At 35.5% G+C, this 19,479-nt stretch overlaps 1 protein-coding gene across 3 annotated transcripts in view; it reads left to right on the forward strand.

The window, feature by feature from the left end:
* The window catches only part of PLCB1 (phospholipase C beta 1), an 891,415-nt gene that overhangs the window by 808,221 nt on the left and 63,715 nt on the right, over positions 1-19,479 (forward strand). Inside the window, exon 33 of one of the 3 annotated variants that reach the window (XM_072634433.1) lies at positions 12,279-13,453. The exons of the other annotated variants lie outside the window; for them this stretch is intronic. The gene's annotated coding sequence lies outside the window, so the exon portion shown is untranslated. Of the gene's footprint in view, positions 1-12,278; positions 13,454-19,479 lie in introns of those variants that run through there. 3 annotated transcript variants of the gene reach the window in all.

A 19,479-nucleotide genomic window follows, 5' to 3' on the forward strand; every position in this document is an offset into this window, starting at 1 on the left:
AAGCAGACTTTCATTGATTAGGGATGATCTATATCTTAGAAAGCTTGAAGACTTACCTAAGTCAGGAGAAGTGAGGGAAGATAATGGAATCAGTAGTATTCCCTTGTATAACAAAAAGAGCAAGCCATTCCAATAGGAGTGAAACATATGGAGGTAAAAAGGTTGTTTAAGTTTATACTAACAAGAAATCAGACTTTTCCTAATATCATAAAAGTCAGATGAACAAAAATAAACTTACAGCTTCATACTTATTTTGTCCTATGAAGCAGTATGGATGAGGAACAGACAAGTGTGATTAGAAAAGATAACTTTAGTGAGAAGAGTAGAAGTCTGGCTCTACTTACGCAGTAAATTTAGCATTTTTGGTTAAATTTAGCAAATTTAGAATGCAGTTATTTCAGGATTTTAGGGAAATATTACCAAAACATTTTAGCCCAATTCATTAGAATTACACTAGCCACACCATCTGGTTCAAACGTTTTGATAGAAAGCAACCGAAAACAACTTGCCTTTGCCGTCTTCTCAAGTATTTAACATTTCTGACTAATTATGAGTCACATATATGTATGTATATATATATATATATATACACACACACATTTTCATATACACAAATGTATATATGTGTGCATGTCTAAATCATGTGCATATGTACCCATACATACATTATGTGTATGTATGTACATTTATATATATATATGTATATTCCTTTGTAAATATGTCTTTACCTGGTGACTTTTTTACAATAATGCTTCAATGGATCTGTGATCTCATAGTTGGAGGGATTAGATCTAAAAATACAGATTGCAAATTGCAAATCATGAATTGGAACTTATCCTCTGAAACTCTGACCCATACCCTCCATGAATTGCCCCAGGGAATACCTGCAATGTGTCAGAAGACTTCTTTGTTTTCTTGGCATCAGAAAAATGCCAGCATAGCACATAGGCTGCTCATTGGTAATCCCTTTTCTTACCTTATCTCTTTTTCTCAATTATACATCGCTTGGATGATGTCTTTTTAATTGCTTCTTAATAATATGATGCAGTGTGCTTCCACTATTCATGTTAGTAAGAATTGCATAGGAAATGGAGTGGGTGGGTTGTGATTAGAACAAAACCAATGATCCTAGATGTATTTGTACTGTTTTTATACCTTTTTAAAGGGAGATCTTCTTGGAAAGAGATTTAGAGTCAACAGAAGGACCTTGGAAATATTTTTTGAATAGTTTTTAAATGTCAAAACTTCATTTTCAAAAAACTTTTTTTTGCAAATACTTCATTAATATAGTTCTAGCAGTCTGGGAAACTGTTATCAAACATTTGATGCCATACTTAGGAAACCCTATTCTCCCAGGTAAGGTCAATGCCAGCTGCTGTCTGAGTTTATGACTTTTTTTTAAGGACCATGCAAGGTTCTTAAATGTTGATTTTTTGTTTTGTTTTTCATGTATTTTTGTGTTAAAAAATACATGTTCAGTCAGCCTTGTGCTACTCATACTAATTCCATTTACAGGCTTTATTCCCGCCAGAATATAAAGTGAACTTACTTATTCATGTGGGGAATATTACTTTTATAGAAAGAAAAATGAACCCTACAGTCCCAAGACTCCAAACAAACAAGCAAGAAAAGCCAGAATCTCTTGCTCATGTAGTTTGTTTTGCCCTCTTCACTTCCTTTGTCACATGGGTGACATAAAACAAATGAAAGTTTTGCAATTTTATTGGAATGAATAAACCTCATTATTAAATAAAGAACCATCTAGTAAACTCCATTTGGCAGTTGCTCTGAATTAAAAGAGTAAAGTGAATTTATTGGATAGAAGAATGTAGCCAACTATATTTGGCCATTTCCTATATTTACCAAAAAAAAAAAAAATTAGTTTTATCAGAACTTCATGGGAGATAAGGGGCAAATGAGGTGACAGTTTTCCTGCTGTTATAATTTAATGCTTCCTTCATAAAGGCATCTTAAGTAGACTAAACAAGTACCTGAAGAGGAAGGTGGAAAGGCCAAATTTGAGGGAATAGTCCGCAGCCAGAAACCAAACATGAACCAGATCTAAGGGGCAAGATTCCAAGAGAAGTAGATAAGCTCCTACAGGGCAAACCAACAAGAAAACCAAAAGTTAAACCCCATAATGACTTCAGAGGCAGGAAAAGTTTGATCTCAGTGAAGTTAAGTAGTCCTGCTATGACAAGAGTCAATCTTGGGCCTCTTTTTCTGATGGCACTCTGGTGTGGTGGATAGGACCAATCTATTTTGAAGGAGATCCCCTCCCACAGAAGGAACACAACACCTTTGCTTGGTATCACTGCATTCATATCCAACAAATACAAGTCTCAAGATAAAATAAATGAATAAAAAGGAAAGAAATAACATGGGGATATTCTGTTGTTTCAAATCCATACTCCGTCTGTCTGAGCTCTGGCAAGTCACTTAACCTTTCTTGATCTCAGTTTTCTCATCTGTAAAATGAAAAGGTAGGGTTGGGTAACCTAAATGTTCCTTCCAGCTTTAAATCTATGATCCACTTGAACAGACATCACCAGGAGTCCCTTATATATATTGTGATAAATGTGAGAGTGACCAGTATACATAGAAACCCACAGTGCATAAAACCATCAAAAAATTCTCCAGTTTTTCAGTTTAATACAAGGTTGGATTAGAAAGCAGCTATTGCAGAAATAGGTAGAATTATCCCTTGTTGATTCTGAATGTGACTATCCATCTACATTAGCTAGAGATTAATAGGTAAAGATATGCATAAGAGCCATAGTTTATTGTCCTGGTAATCTCCATTTCTTAAGCTGTTATAAAAGATAGAAATACAAAATAGTTAAAAACAAATAGACTAAAAAATAAAAATCTACTGCATAATATTTATCTACTACATAAAATCGACTACATATTTACAAAATAGGTTTATTTCTGTTCATCTATAGAATAAGAATTTCCTGATATTTTATATAAAGTAACATTATTAAATGCAAATCATTTCCTACATAAAGGTGTTTAGATACATTCTATACTATATTTCCAGCACTGTTCATGGTACTGTAAGGTTAAAAAAGAAGTAAAAAAAAAAAAAACAACCTGGTGACATAATCTCTGCCCCTAGCCAGCTAGCAATATCACTGAATATGAATATAAAACTAGACAGCAATTCAAGGTGATATAAGGGAATGAATAAAATGAATTTAAAATACATAAAAAGAAAGGAAGTAACATAGAATTATTCTATATTTTTTAACAGTACAGCATAACCTAGTGAAATGAATACTGGATTTGAAGCCAGAGGACATTATTTCAAATTCCTATTGTCTTTCTGAATATTGGCAGGTCACTTAATGTAAGTGAAGTGATTTATATTTTCTTCTTCCCAGACAGTGAAGCCAAGTGAATTGTAAAACCATGATATACCCCAAGCAATCTGCTTAGTTTTCCATGGCAGTCATCAGCGCGAGCCATTTTGGATTGTCCCCCATTTTCACTATTCAGCATTGTTTTACTTTGTATTCATTACCTGATGAAGACATATCTAGTAGTCTAAGGAGACTTCTCCCCACCCCCAATTGAGGATGGCAAGCTTTGCAAAGGTGAAACACCTCTCATCATCTGCCCTTACTAAAGTATGAGAGGTTATGACACAAAGATGCTGACTTACCTTTTTTGAAGAAGAGGAAAATACACAAAATTACAGCATGAAAGGTTTGAGCCAAATGTTTTTTTTAAATCTCTAGAGACAGAATTTTAAGAGAAGAGGAGACAGTACCGAATCTTAGGCAAAAAAAAAAAATATATCTGTATTTATCTATATCTAGATATATAGATAGGTAGATTAGATAGACAGATACGTAGATAGATTAGATAGATAGATAGATAGATAGATAGGTAGATGATAGATAGATATAGATATAGATATATGAAGGATGGGAGGAAGAGGAGGAGTCAGCTAGGAAAAAACTGGTCATAAAAATAGGAGAATCATGAAAATCCACGTGAGGCCCCCGGCCTCAGCCTTGGAGCTGGAGGCAAGGAATAATCCAGACTTTTTTTGGTAAGAGCAAAATGACAGATAGATCTCATCCATTTTATCCCTGTCAATAGTCAATAAATGTTTAGTCCCTGTCCTCAAATAACTCATAATCTAATGGGGAGAACAGCTTATATAAAGAACCTGGGGTGGGGATGGGGAGGAGAAGAGAAGTAGTCAGTGCAGGGCATGATGAGGTCTTGTAGCTTGGGTAGGAAATGATCTGGGAAGATATGAGTTACAAAGTTAATTTCATCTTGAAGAATGATGGATTTCTGGAGAGCTTGAAATTCAGGTCAGCTGGGAGCCTGCTCCACATTGTATGGATGTAGACAAAATGGGGAGAGAGAAATGAAATATTTATTTCTGGCTACTAGTGGTTCTAGATATTTTATTCTAGATTAGCACCTATGGACAGGAATTTAATGGAATAATCACAATGAGCAAATATGTATGAATAAACAAATGTATATATCATTGCATTCATTCAGTGTCCTTCTGGGAATAGAAAAACTCTCATCTCACTGACCTCAACTAAGACCAATGAATTCTTTGGAGATCTGCCAAGAGATACTAGTTTCTGGCTGGTTCAGGTACTAATATTTAGCAAATTTGTCAAAAGACAAGTTTTAGAAAAAAGGATAGCAAACAACTGATTAACCACAATTCTCACTATTAGTTTTCGTCTTATTCTTCTTACTTCAATAATAATGAGAGGCAACATGGAATAATAGATAGAGAACTTACTTCAGAGTTGGAAAGACTTGACTTCAAGGAACACTCTTGACACACACTGGCTGTGTGACATTCAGCAAGTCATTTAATCTTCCAGTGTCCTAGACAAGTCTCAAGACTCTGAGTTGGAGGACTCTTGCCAGTCAACATTAAAAGGAAGTTTCCTCCCTTGGATTGCCTGTATCAATGAATACAGGTCTGGACAGTGCTACCAATAATGATTATGGCATGATCATGATGGTGATGATGATAGCTAACATTTAAAATAATTCTTTAAGTTTTACAAAGCACTTTACAAATGTTATTGCATTTATCCTAACAGCAGTCTGGTGAGGCAGGTGCTCTTCTTATCCCACTTTTCACACATGAGAAAACTGAAAATCAGAGAGACTGTCACTTGCCATTGAGTGTCTGAGATGGGACTCAAATCTGAGTCTTCCTAACTCCAGGGCCATATCCATTATAACAGCCACAGATTCCCACTGGTCTTCTTGACTTATGACCCAAAATGAATGATCATAGACTACCAACTGATGTGGTTTTTGGTAACACGATGGAAAAAGTTTTGTTTTGTTTTGTTTTGCTGAACATAAATGCTTATGGTGAAGTGTTCCTTCCACACCAAAGCTGGGAAGAGTTCAGGGATAACCTGTTAATTCCCAATGAGGTAGGAATTAATCATCCTGAAATATTTCCCTTGACAACGTTTATCAGATAAGCATTGTACAATCAATTGTTATACTTGAAATTATCATTTAAGACCTCTGAGTAGCCTCAGTGGCTACCACTAGAGAGGTAAGAAGCCCAGCAAACATAACCATCAACATTATTAAAACCTAGTCAGATAGAGAAGGGAGTATGAGTCAAGGTAGCCATGCAAATGACCACTGACTAGCTTGGAAATAGCATGATGTAAAGGAAAGAGCACTAGACTTGGAATATGAAGACCTAATTCTGAATTCTGACTCTGCTAATTATTTTCTTGGTGATCTTAGGCAGGCCATATAACATTTCTTACCCTGAGTTTCCTTATGCATAAAATGGAGAAAGCTACATACAATGGCTAAAGTTCCTGCCAATTCTAAATCCTGTGACTCTGCTTAACTTGGTCCCAGAGTTCAAAGATATGAGAGGAGGAGCTTAGCAGAAGAGACGCTGAACTGGAGAGTGCAGAAGTGGTTTCACTGCTGTTTCCTCTTCTTTCCCATGAGAATCTTGGAGAAAAATGCACGGTTGTAAGGGTGAGGGGTGTAAAACCTTGAACACATCTTTGGGTCTAAATGTCTTCATTTGTATAACGAATAACTTAGCCTAGACAAAGCTTAAGGTTCCTTTCAGTTTTAAAATTCTGGGATTCTAAGAAATGAGGGCAGGCTTAATAGAAATCAACCCCTAGAGCTTCTATGAATATTAATACAATTGGAAATATTGAAATCCAGCTCTTATACATGATGTTTTAGATTGATGAGGGGGACTTGCTAGGGATTAGAAACTCTTGAGAATGCTGGTTAGTATATGAAGAAATGAGAGAAATGTGCTATCGAAAGAAAACTCCCTAATTTGGAATCCTGGCCCTGCTACTCATGGCTTGTCTGACTTTAGCTAAGTAAAAACCTCTACAAACCTCAGTTTTCTCCTCTGTAAAATGAGGCAGCTGGGATAGAAGATGCCAAAGGTCACTTTTAGCTCTATATAGAGCATTTGGAAAGTTAGGAGTAAATTATGCAGGCCTATTTTTTGCTTTTATGAGTTAAGGACATAGATCATGAGATTTTTTTTTCCACCTCCAGGTCTATCATGTTAAGTACTAGCTTGATACTGGTAAAAACATATATACATCCATATATATACATATCTATGTATATAGATATGCATATATATATGTACATGATGCTTGGGGGCTAAGGGAGCAGGTCTCCCTGATACTTCATGATGCTCATTTGGTTTGGGTTTTCTATCAGGAAGAGTTGATATTGTTTGTGTTTTGCTAAAACACAACCCCATTTTGCAGAAATTTTCCACTTAGTTTGAGAAAGGGATGGGTTTTATTTCAATAGTATTGTCAAGAGCCCTTTCAAAAGGTGTCTTACCATCTCCACCCCTCCATTATGCAGTCAGAGGTTAGTGAAATTTGGGAAATGTTTCTACTTTTCAGTAAATTATAACCTTGGGTTGAAAGTGGACATGCAGTGCCAGACAGTGCCAGATGCTTAGAGATAACGAAAAGGGAATTGGTGGCTGGCAAGAATTTTACCCAGCTTTCAGGCTTAGTGTACAGTGTGTACCCCCCTGACATCACCCCTCCTCACCAGCCTCACACCTGCTGTGACTGAAAGACTTCTGTAGTTGAGGTGAATAACAATTCATTGAAAGGTCAGGTCATATCAGGTAGAAAATGTAAATGAGCTAAGGTTGAATGAAGTGCTTTTCTGATCTCTCCTCCTGTGTTCTCAATAGACTGCTGGGGAAAAAAGCTTTTTTTTTTTTTTGTGGAGCCTGCAGTCAAAATCCTTAAATATCATATTTCTAGAATGAGAAATGTTTGATACTTCACAACATGAATATAATTTCTACACTTACATACCTATAAATTATTAAGAAAATTGATGTGAAAATGTCAGTTTCATATTTTAAAACTAATAAATTTGTTAATATCAATTCTACATTAATAATGTCCTCCAATGTACATTATGAAGTATTTTAGACATTATATTTTTAAAAGTAGCAGGCACATTTGAGCATTCATACCCTTAGAACATTTTGTAAATAGTCTTGTTTGTAAGTACCAAGATCATGTAGGTTTAATACCCCAGATCAGATCACCTCTGGAATACAGTTTTCATTTGTGAAAACTACATCTGAGAAAGGCCTTTAATAAAAGAGCATCCTAAGAAAGCAAACAAGATGGTGAAGATTTCTACTTTGGGAAGAAAATGCTCATGAGTAGGGTTCAGTGTGGAGGGAAATAGCTGTCTTCAAGGTTCTTAAGTGGAAGGATGATTGGATTTGTCTTGCATGGCCCCAGAGAACAAAGTTGGAAAAAATGAGTAGAAGTCACCAAGAAGCCACAAAGAGGCAACTTGGACGTAAAGTTAGAAACAACTTCCAAACAATGAGAGATATTCAGAAGTGGAATAGGTTGGCTTTGGACCTTAGGGGATTGTGAATCCTCACTGAACGTCCTCACACAAATCAGGATAACCACTTATCAGATTCTTTTTTAAATATGGTTATGATGAGAGGACCTTGGATGTCCCTTCCAACAGTGAGATTCTGTGACTTACTGAAATGAAAATTATATTTCATTACTGTGTTTAAGTGCATCTTTTTTTTAAAAAAAAGCTTTTGATGGAATTGAATAGACATATTTTGAAAATATAAATCTTTTCTCCTTTTCAGATCATATATTTCTGTTCTTAAGGGCATATTTATCAAATAAATTTGAGCTTTCCGGTCACTTGGAATAGTTGTCTGCTACTCTGTTATCTTTTCACTGGCTTGGAGTGCTTTTCCTTCTTACCTCTGCCTCCCTTCCAAACTCAGCTCAGATCTCACGTGCTTTCCTCCCATACCCCTCCACATGAATTTCCTGAGGGAATGGAGCATGTCTTTACTTTTCCTTGTATGAGCGCCGAGCACAGTGCTTGGCACATAGTAAGTGCTTAATAAATATTTGTGGTTGCCCAGTTTTCCTTCTTTTATTCCTTCATTCTTTTTTTCATATTGGTCATACATAGGTGTCTGACCTGTGATTTTTCTTTGGTGTAGGGAGCTTTCAGTGAAAAAACTCTGTTTAGCGATACAAATTGGTACTTGCCCCACAGCGAATAATCTTAGAAATTTGGCTAGGACACTGAGACATTAAGCAACTTGTTCAGGCTCACATGGCCAGTGTAGGTCAAAGACCAGAGTTAAACACAGCTCTGCCTGAGTCCAAGACCTCTTTGTTGTACCAAGATGCTCTCTGCCATAGACTTATAGGAATTTTTTAAAAAATAAACACTAACAATGGATTGCCTAAAAGACCATTGAGAAGACTTTGGGCTTCAATAGCTCTAACTCTTAGAACTAGAATTTCTTGAACTGGATTCTCTCTTATGACTTAGAGGATTTGTTTACTAGACTTTCTTGTAACCATAATCTACACACATATAGAAAAAGTATTTGTTTGAACTTATGTTGTTGTATACAACATAAGTTTTTCATTCTTCAAAAGGGATCCCATTCCTTTAAAAATAAATAAAAGCAGTTTCACCATAATAATAACTTAGATGTATATAGTGCTTCCACTTTACAAAGCACCATCTTGTTAGATATGTTACTAGTCCCTACTTACACATGGGAAAATTGCAGCTCAGACATGTTAAGTAACCTGTCCAGGTTATGCATCTAGGAAGTGCCAGCTGAGATATGAATGTACACATTTCTTGACTGCAGGTCCAGCACACATGCATCGTAGAAGAGCATGCTGCCTCTTAGGGTGAATCAGGAAGTTAGTCTGGGTGAGATTGGCCTAAGGCAAGCAGGTTGGCAGTATCATTCTAGGCAGTTAAGGGTACATTAAAGCCAGCGCATTGAAGAAAGGACCTAGTTCTAGTTGTGATGCTTAGGAGGAAGAAAAGACTTCAAAAGAGATTCAATAAGTCTAGAACCATTGATATAATAATTCTTCCAAATCTATAATGACCAAAAAAATGTTTGAGACTTTCTATTTCCAAAGCTATTAAGGAGTGATAGAACATAAAGAGGTTCCTGATGAAAAGGGGAGATTAAGTAAAATTAAAGCAAATCAGGAGAGGATATAATAACCAGAGTCTATTAGAAGGTTAATTCACAGTGTTTTTTGAGCACAACATATTACATTTCCTTTCAAAATAAATAAAAACCTAACTTTGCTCCAAATAGTTTTTTTTTAAGTTTCTGTTTTTAATAAAAAGCTACCGATGTAAATTATAACCTTCTATCTTTTATTTTCCAGAGAAGTCAACTATTACCCCATCTTTGGACATACAAGTAGATCCTAGCTTTTCAGAAATAGAAAGAATAAATAGCTTATACCAAAAGATCTTTTTTTTCCTTTAAATCATATTTAAAAAGGCTCTTTCTCTCCCCATCTATGATAAATTAAGGACTGGTAAGATAAGTTAAGGATAGATACACAATGGGAATGTGTAAAGGAAAGAAAATAAAACTATTCAACTTCGCTTCTATTTCTTTGCATAGGAAAATGATCTTTAGATTGGAATGTAATGAAAAAAATAGCTCACAGGACATTACAAACCAGAACAGGTTGGGAATATGGCAAGAGAGTGCCCCGCTAGTCCTAATGAGTTCGTGTTAACAGACATTGGTAAATTTTAGGTAACTGCTGAAAGAATAGAAAGATATGAATAATAAGCCACTGTAAATGACCTTTGAAAAATGTCTGACATTGGAAAATGAGCAAATGTTATAATGGCTTTTGAAAGGGAAAGAAGGTAAATACTTAAGTACTAAAATGACTTCATTTCTTGATAAAAATTCTCGAACATATTATTAAAAGGTTGGATTGCAAGAATTTAGAGAGAGAAGTAGTGATTACTAAAAAGTTCCATGGTTTTATAAAGAAAAAGTCATAACAGTATAATCTCATTTACTTTTACAACAGAATCATTACTTTGGTAGACCAGGGGAATACAAAAGGCAATTTATTCAGGAATATTGGCAAGGCATTTTAAAAAGTTCTCACAATTTTCATGTGGAAAAATGTGGGAAGTATGAGCTACTTAAAATAGTTAGGTGGAGATTAAACTGGTTGAAAGACTGGGCCAAAAGGGCAGTGGTAACACTTTGGTTCAGTGTCAATCTAGAAGGTCTCCAGGGAACAGCCTCAGAACCTTGCTCTTGACTATTTTTTAAAAGCATTTTATCAAAGAACTTCGTGGAAGCATAAATGAAATGTTTATCAAATTTGTGTATTACATAAATTTGGAAGAAATAACTATTACATTTGATGAGAAAATCAGGATAGCCAAAATCTCAGTAGGCAAAAACAATGGACTAAATTTAATAACATTAAATTTATATTTTAGTTTCAAAAAAAAAACTCTGTAAGAAGAAACTGAAGAGGATGTGACTAGACAATTTATGTGGAGAAGGAACTATAGATTTAGATGAACTGAGAGCTTAATTTGAGTTAACAGTATGGCATAGGAATCAAAAGAAATTAATGTTAAAATTAAAATTAATAATAATTAATAATGATAAATAGTAATTAATAATAATTAATTAATACTATTAAAATTAAGTTCCTAGCATTAATAATGAATAACTATCAGTTGTTAAAAGAATAACATTCAAAAGAAGAGGTCATAATCTGTGTCCTTCTTAGTCCACCTCTAGACTTTTGTATTCTGTTCTAATTGATACATTTTAGGAAGGACATTGTCAAACTAGCAAACTAGTGTATCTTCAGTAGAGGGTAACTAGGAAATTAAGAAAATATGAATGACAGAAAACAGAGATAAGTTTTAGGAATGGAATATTTATTCTGAAAAACAGAATATGGGCTATGATAAATACTTTCAGATATTTAGATAAATATGCTGAAGAAGAGGACTTATACTTATTTTGCAGAGATCCTGAAACAGAGAACTAGGAGTGATAGTTAAAATTTACAAAGAGATGGTCAGCTCAATATCAGGTTTAATTTTCTAACAAAACTGATCAAAAGTGAAGTAGACTACCCCAGTTATAGACTATATTTATCATGAGGGGTCTTCAAGGAGAAGCTGATGCCCACTAGTCAGAGATATTGTAGAGAAGATTTCCATAAAGGAGTGGACTGGATCTCTAAGCTAATCTGTTCCATTAGGAGATTGTGTGATTTTATCATATATGTGAATTAGAGATAGGCAACAGAGTTTTGGGCCAAGTATTCTGCTTAATAAACGTTTCTTGACTGATTGATTGACACTCAGGGCTCCCAAAATGAACAAGAACACCTGGTGTCAACTCATGGAAACAGTAGAATGGGGAGAGACTGTACTTAATGGATAAAGTGCTAGATATAGAGTAGGGAAGACTTCAATTGTAACCCCACTTCTGATTCCTAGTAATTACGTGAACATGGGTAAGTCACAACCTGTCAGAGCCTCCATTTCTGCATCTGTAAAATGAGAAGGTTGAACTCAATGGGCTTAGAGGATCTTCCAGCTATAAATCTATGATCCTATTAACCCTGTATCTTAAAAAGTCTTGATGGAGATTGGGATATTGTCAATGTTAGGTAATGTTATAGAAAGTGATGTCAGACAGATGTTCATTAACAATCATATCATTTAGGAATTTATAAAGATAACTAATAGAAACAGTTTTTGGAACTCTAAAATAAGAGTGATACTGAAGGTTTGGGGAGATACTGAAACAATGGAATCTTCTAAAGTGCAATAATTAAATTAGCCATTTAAACTATAATCTTCTAGCAAAAGAATAGCAGGTTTATTCTTTATTCTGTATCTTGTCATAGGTAAATTCTCATGGTTCATTCCCCTTCTCCACTTGTGTTGAATTGACAACATATGGAAACAACTTTCTTACATGTGCCACTAAAGAGAAAGAATGCATTGCCTGCCAAGTATGCTGGGGCCCGTTTATTTAAAATGGCCAATTGTTTTAGATTATAGGCATTGCTATGCCTTTGTTTTTCTCTTTGGCATCCATTGTATTTTAAAAATCATTATGTGTTTTCCATTTCAACATATCTTGATGAATGGTCCCTTCCACCCTTGTTGATTTTAACTAGAACCATAACGGATCTGAAGTCATCTTATTGTTACCCTTTATCCTGTTTTTTATATGTCTGTAAAACTCCAAGGACAAATGGGACCAATAAAATTTAAAGTATCTTCAAGAAGTGACTCCTGTATATGCTATGTTGGTGTACTGTGAGTCTGAAATGTATGTGTGGGGGAGAGGGGAGGTTTAGATGGTGGAAGGAGAAGATTGTCCTGGGAATATATTATTATTATAAGTAAAATATAGGCAGTCCTCAACTTAGGGTAATTTACCCTGATCTACTTTTATAGCACTTGGAAAGTTATATTCATATTATCAAGTTGTGTGGAAACATATGCATTGTCTTACTAACAATAGCTTACATTAATAGAGTGTTTTACTGTAAAAATGTGTATGTATCCACACACACACACACACACGCACACACATGCACACACATGCACGTGCACACACATGCCCATGCATTCTGCATTAGCTTGAATACTAGAAGCATTTGTTAAGTTCCTACCATGAGCAAATCTTTGTTCCAGACTAGTTCTCAAATGTGTTGGTCTCAAGATCCTTTTGCAAAACTCTCAAAAATTATTAAGGCCCCCAAAGGGCTTTTGTTTATACTGTTTTTTTAATCATTTTTCCAGTGTGTCCAACTCTGTGTGACCCCTTTTGGGTTTTTCTTGGCAAAGATACTGGAATGGTTTACCATTTCCTTCTCTAGCTTATTTTACAGATGAGAAAACTGAGGCAAACAGTTAAGTGATTTGCCCAGGATCATACAACTAGTAAGTGTCTGAGGCCACATTTAGTCATCTTGACTCCAGGCTTGGCACTATTCACTGAGTCACCTAGCTGTTTATATACGTTGCATCTATTTGTATTTACCGTTTTAACCTTTTTCATTTAATTTATTTATTTCACATTTTCATTTATTTATGATTATATTTTGAAATAATAAATCTATTACATGTTAATATAAATAATATTTTATGAAAAATAACTATTTCCAAAACAAAAAATAATGAGAAGACTAGCATTGTTTCTTTTTTTTTAAATCTCTTTATGTCTGACAACAGAAGATAGCTCTATTTCTACTTCTGCATTCAGTGTATTGTAATACGTTGTCTTGGTTGAAGTATATGAAGAAAATAGGAAATGGAGAACTTTAATAGACAAACAGCAAATAATATTTTAGTATTATTATGAAAATAGTTTTGACCTCATGGATTCCCTGAAAGGGTCTTTAGGGGCCTTCAGAGGTTCTCAGATCACACTCAATGAGTTGACATTCTAGACAGAAGATACAAAGAATTAAAAAAAAAACATCTAAACAACCATCTGGCCTCCTAAGGATGCTCCTTCTGGTAAGAACCCCAAATATGCTACGCAAATATGCTATAAATAAAGGAAAGAAAATTTTAATATAGAGAAAGCACAAGCAGCTAAGGAGAACAGGAAAAGTTTCCTCTGGCACTTGAGAAGTTAAGAAGATTCTCCCAAGCGAGGGAAATCCTCCAGCTCCCATTGTCTCTAAAGTCTATTGTATCCCTGAATCTTTTGGGGGTTCCAGGAATGCTGAGGTCTTTGGGCCGTGTCTTGGCATGCCAATAAAGCTTGATACACAAAGTAACTACATAGATTGGCATAAATGAAATGGGATATTTAATGGAAATCACCAGAGTATAGATTTGAGGGAATTCATGACTCAGAAGTAACATATCAACTTATTTTAAATCGAATTAACAATCATATTGACCATCAAACAAATCATTAGCTCAATAACATAGTTGTCAAGTCTTGCAGACTCTTTTGCCACAACATCTCTTCTATGCGTCCATCCCTATTTCCATTCACAGAGCCACCATCCTAACTTCGATCCTTATCACCTCTCACTGGGACTATAACAATATCCTTCTAATTGAACTGACTTCTAATCTTTCCCCTTTCCATTGTACCTTCTCCATATTTGCCAAATTTATGTTCCTGAAGTACAGCTCTGACCTATCACTCCTCTGTCCAAGAATTTGGAGACAATTTCATTGTCTCTAGAGTGAGGAATAAACTCCTCTTCAGTTCTTAAGGTATTTCACAACCTGACTCAAGCCCACCTTTCTGGCTTATTTTGACTGAGTTCCCTTCTCATGGAATGTACTCTTTCGCATCATGCATCTGGTTGCATTTGATTGGTCAGGTGGAGAGCCTCACAAGGGGACTACTATGAAGGACAAAGTTCATTTGGTTGTGTACATCCTATTGAAAATAATAACTTAATGCTTGATAACCAGATATAATTAACTTTTTAAAAGTAAAAATGACTGATAAAAAGAATGTTGTTAACTTGGTTCAGTTACGTCAGACACTCTGTGGCCTCATTTTGAGGTTTTCTTGGCAGAAATATTGGAGTAGTTTGCCATTTCCTTCTCAAGCTCATTTTACAGATGAGGAGACCGAGGCAAACAGGGTTAAGTGACTTGTCCAGGGTCACACAGCTAGTGTCTGAGGCCATATTTGAACTCATGAAGATGAATCTTCCTGACTCCAGCCCCAGCACTCTATCCAGTGTGCCACCTAGCCTGGTTATTACAGCAATAGTAGCTCACTATTATAAGGTTAAGTGAAAGTTTTGTGGCTGAGACAGACTTTTGATTTGATGTAATTTGGGTCACACAAGACTATATTTGAGTTTGATCACCACTGAAACCAAAGTTTGTAGCTTTTTACCACTATGGAACAACACATCATAAGGGATCAAAGAATGGAGAAAAGTATAAACCACTGTTACTCATGAATTTTAAAGGAAAATATGTCTTATATAACATTGAGATACATCAACTGGTGCTGATCAGATCTTGGCTCAAGATGGGGAGAAGGTGAGGGAACAAGAGTTTATTAAGCACTTATTATGGGCCAGGACTGGGCTTAGTACTTTACATATATGTCATTTCATCATTACAGCAACTCTGTGAGGTAGGTGCTATTATTATTATCATCATCATTTTACATTTGGGGAAACTAAGGCAAATAGAGCTTAAATGGTTTGCTCAGGATCATGCAGTTAGTAACTGTCTGAGAATAGATTGAACTCAGGTCTTCCTGACTCCAGACCAGCACTCTATCCACTGTGCCACCTATTGCTACACTTACAATAGAGAGAATTACATTTATAGTGCTTTACATGTAGTAACTATATTGAGCCTCACAACTGCCCTCTGATGTTTGTCATTAAGGAAGCTGTATCTCAGAAGGAGTGACTTATCCAAAATCACACAAATAATAAGGCAGAATTTGAACCCAGGTCAGGCATTGGAGAACCCAGGTACTCCCAATCTAGCATTCTATCCAGTGAGCCACTTTATCTAGAATCTATCCCTCTATATAAGGGACTATTTGATTTCTGGTATTGTACCCCTAAGCATATAGCAAAGACTTGGGAAGGTACTATTAATTAATGGCTTCTGAGGGGAAAAGTCATCAATGAGGCAGATGTCCTTGGACCAGCCTCTTTGTAAAGCTTTAATGTAATACTCGCTGAAGGTCTAAAGATTCGCTCTAAAATTTTACTAAAAAACCCTTCTGAATACCATGACCCAGATGAATGTGTTTTTTCCCTTCCGATTTTTTTAAGTAAAAGACATGACTCTTAAACTAAGAGAAAAATTTTGTACAATTTACTATAGATAACAATTTAATTTAACAAACAATTATAATGCTACCATATTAAATGCAATTTTTTGTGCATGGTTATTTTGTTGCCCTATTTATGTATACATTAGAAACCTTTTAATCTTATAAAAAGAATTCATCCTTTTGTCACGGCCAACCCTGTGTTTATAAAAACACATTCAGTGTTTTTAAAAGCATAAAACAAAATAAATAGGATTATAAAGTAAACCAATTATATTGGAAATACAGTTATCAAAATATTTTTTAAAAAGATCAGAGACCTCTGCTTATGAACCTCAGCTTTACTGGCATATCTTTCATTTGTTAAAAATGGTATTTACAGCCATTCTTTTTTAAAATATTGGAACCAGGTCCTGGGTCTGGAATACAATGGATGTTGTAAATTTATTTACTTGACTCTGAAGAGCAAAATCATTCCCAGGTACTTCATTTTGCTAAGCTAACAATTTAAACTTCACCTCTAGCTGTATAATAACCATTTTTTAAAAAAATAAAAAAACCAAAACCCCTAAAAACTCTACTTCAGCATTTCATGACCTGTTATGTTACAAGTGTGAATACACCCCCTACCAATCAGAATTACAAGCCCTACATGTCTTAGTAATAGATTTTGTGATTTGCTGTGGCCAAAAAGCTTAATCAATTAATGGCCCAGCCTTTAGGAATGGAGTGCACATAGCTTGAGGTTGACCCTTTGATGGCAGACATCTACCCGGTTGCCTGGATTGTACTCAGAATCTTTTCAGTTTGATAGGGCTTGCCAGAATTTCTGCTTCATTAGAATGACCTTTGAGAAGCCAGCATCACTCACACACCATGATGAAAGATCCATGAAGGACTGAAACAGAGATACTAAAATGCTCTTAAACATAATTTGATTTTCCCTTGAGGACTCAGGAGACCCTTGAGGAATTTGAAAAGTTCAGGTTATTAATGTTATGCTTACCTCATTATTTGAGGCTTCTGAAATTTCCTCAGCGTAGGTATTTCTTTATAACAGAGTAGATGATCATTAAGAATTGCTGTGGCCAAAAAAATGAATCACCCTGTGGCCAACATGGTGATGATCTTCTGTACACTTCTGTACTTTCTATACATAAAACAGATACATTACCAGGTCCATACTCAAAGCCTTCCTACTTAGAGAGAACCTGCCAAAGTTCCAGTAAAATCACTCTTTGCCATGCCACAGTGATGCATCAGAGTAGAGCTTTTGTAGTTTATGTAAACCAAATATTTTGATATCCATCACATCATGTCACACAGTCATTCAATTATCTAAATGATATTTCCTTAGGAAACTTAGACTGGTGTTTGCCATTGCATTGGGGCAATAAAAAGGGATACCTGTCAGCTAGTCCATCATCTTGTTTAGTTAATATGTTTGGGTCCCTCACCTTTCTGACTTGTAGGGATGGAAGCATCCAATACAGAAACTGTCCATGTTGCATATTCTCTAACCAAGAAACAAAATAACATTTTAAACTCTAAGCTTCAAATTCTTGTATTTGGTATTAAGCAGCAGCAGATTGTTGGACCCATAAGTAGGTCACACATTGTGTTGAGTGATTGTGCTTCATCCTTTACCATCTGGCAACATGAATCAATGTCAGCTGGATGCAAATATAACCATGTAGAGGTGACCTTGGAAACAGTGATGGTTTCCTTTCCCTCACAAGACTGTTTCTAGGCCAAAATAGAATATTTAACATTATATGTTCTCATGCTTATAGACATGTAGGATGTAAGTCATCTCCTATGTCAAAACAGTTCCCTAGTCTGGTGTTTTTTTTTTTATATTGAGTCCCTGACTTAGTTTATACCCCACAACTACTTTAATCCATTGTTTCCAAACTGAATTTTATCCAGTGCCCCCACTTGTAGTTGGATTCAGAAGCAGCAAGGAAGTGATAAGGAAAGGCCCAATGGCACACATTGCCAACACCTGTAAGCTAAGGGGAATGGGGTTTAGGGAGATGCCATTGAATCTAATTTAAACAACGCCTTCTTAAGTGAGGATTTCTGTTTACTAGCATTTTTGAACTTCACTAGTACAATGATACCTGATGTTTGTATATTTCAAAATGTGTGTATCATCTCCCTAACACTATTTAAAATTCCTTTAGGATTGTATCTTAGACCCTTTGTCTAGTCCCTGCAATGCTGAAACCTTAGACTTTCAATAGGTTATTGCTTAGCATGTTTTGTATATAGTAAATTCCCAAAACATTACAAAATATTTAAATATTTTCTAAATTATAGGGGAAAATGTTTACTATAGTCTGATTATCAAGTGAATTTTGGTTTACTCACTGAATGTTACAATCCATGTGCTAATGGTAACTACTTATTACTATCTGTTATTCATAACACTGCTATCAAAGGGTGCCCCATCCTTTCTTCACAGAGAGAAGATTGGCTCTAGAAAGGGAAGGAATGATTTGATTTGGAAGGTTCCTGGGAATGCAGTTTGATCTGGAATTCCTGGTACCAGTTCAAGTAGACTGCCTTTTGTGAAGATTTAAGACAGTAGAAGAACTGGAATCAGAGGACCTGGATTCAGGTCCCAACTGTGACACTCTGACATTCATTATTCAACAAGTCACTTAACCTATATGGGGCTCAGTTTCCTCATCTATAAAATAAGGAAGTTAGACTAAATGGTCTGTAGGGTCTATCTATAATCTTATGACTCTAAAACAGTCCCATATCATCCTTTCCTCATCTCTCAAGGGCTACCACAATCTCTTGGACAGAGAATACTCTGACCTAGAGTGCAACTTTTACAAAGGTGGAAATGTAAAGGGAGAGGGGAACAGAGCATCATTTTACTTCATCATTAACCTCACCTTCTTCCTCCCAGCTCTGTCTTCAACATTAGACCATTGACTTTTGTTTCCCTTTCCAGCAATTTCATCAATTAAATATAAATGACTTCCCAATGTCATAAATCTCAAAGTTTAGAAGTAGATGGTGAATGCTAAATGGTGACAGGAGATGTCTCACAACTAAAAAGCTTAATGCATCTGAAAGCTGTATTGATTCTGAGCCAGATTTTCTTGAATGGGACCTTTTGGATATACCAAATGCTTTCTGGAACCAGGAACCTTGCCGGTAATTGGTTACGTTCATGACATGGTCTTTGGCTCCTTTTAAGTAAGTTCATTGTTAGGGACTCCTGGCAACTTCTAAAGCTTGACTTTGTGTAACCTACACTAAGGGTTGTCATTTACTTCCTTGCAAATATTTGGATT

This window comes from Notamacropus eugenii, chromosome 1, assembly GCF_028372415.1.
Source record: "Notamacropus eugenii isolate mMacEug1 chromosome 1, mMacEug1.pri_v2, whole genome shotgun sequence".
In the NCBI taxonomy this organism is placed as follows: domain Eukaryota; kingdom Metazoa; phylum Chordata; class Mammalia; order Diprotodontia; family Macropodidae; genus Notamacropus; species Notamacropus eugenii.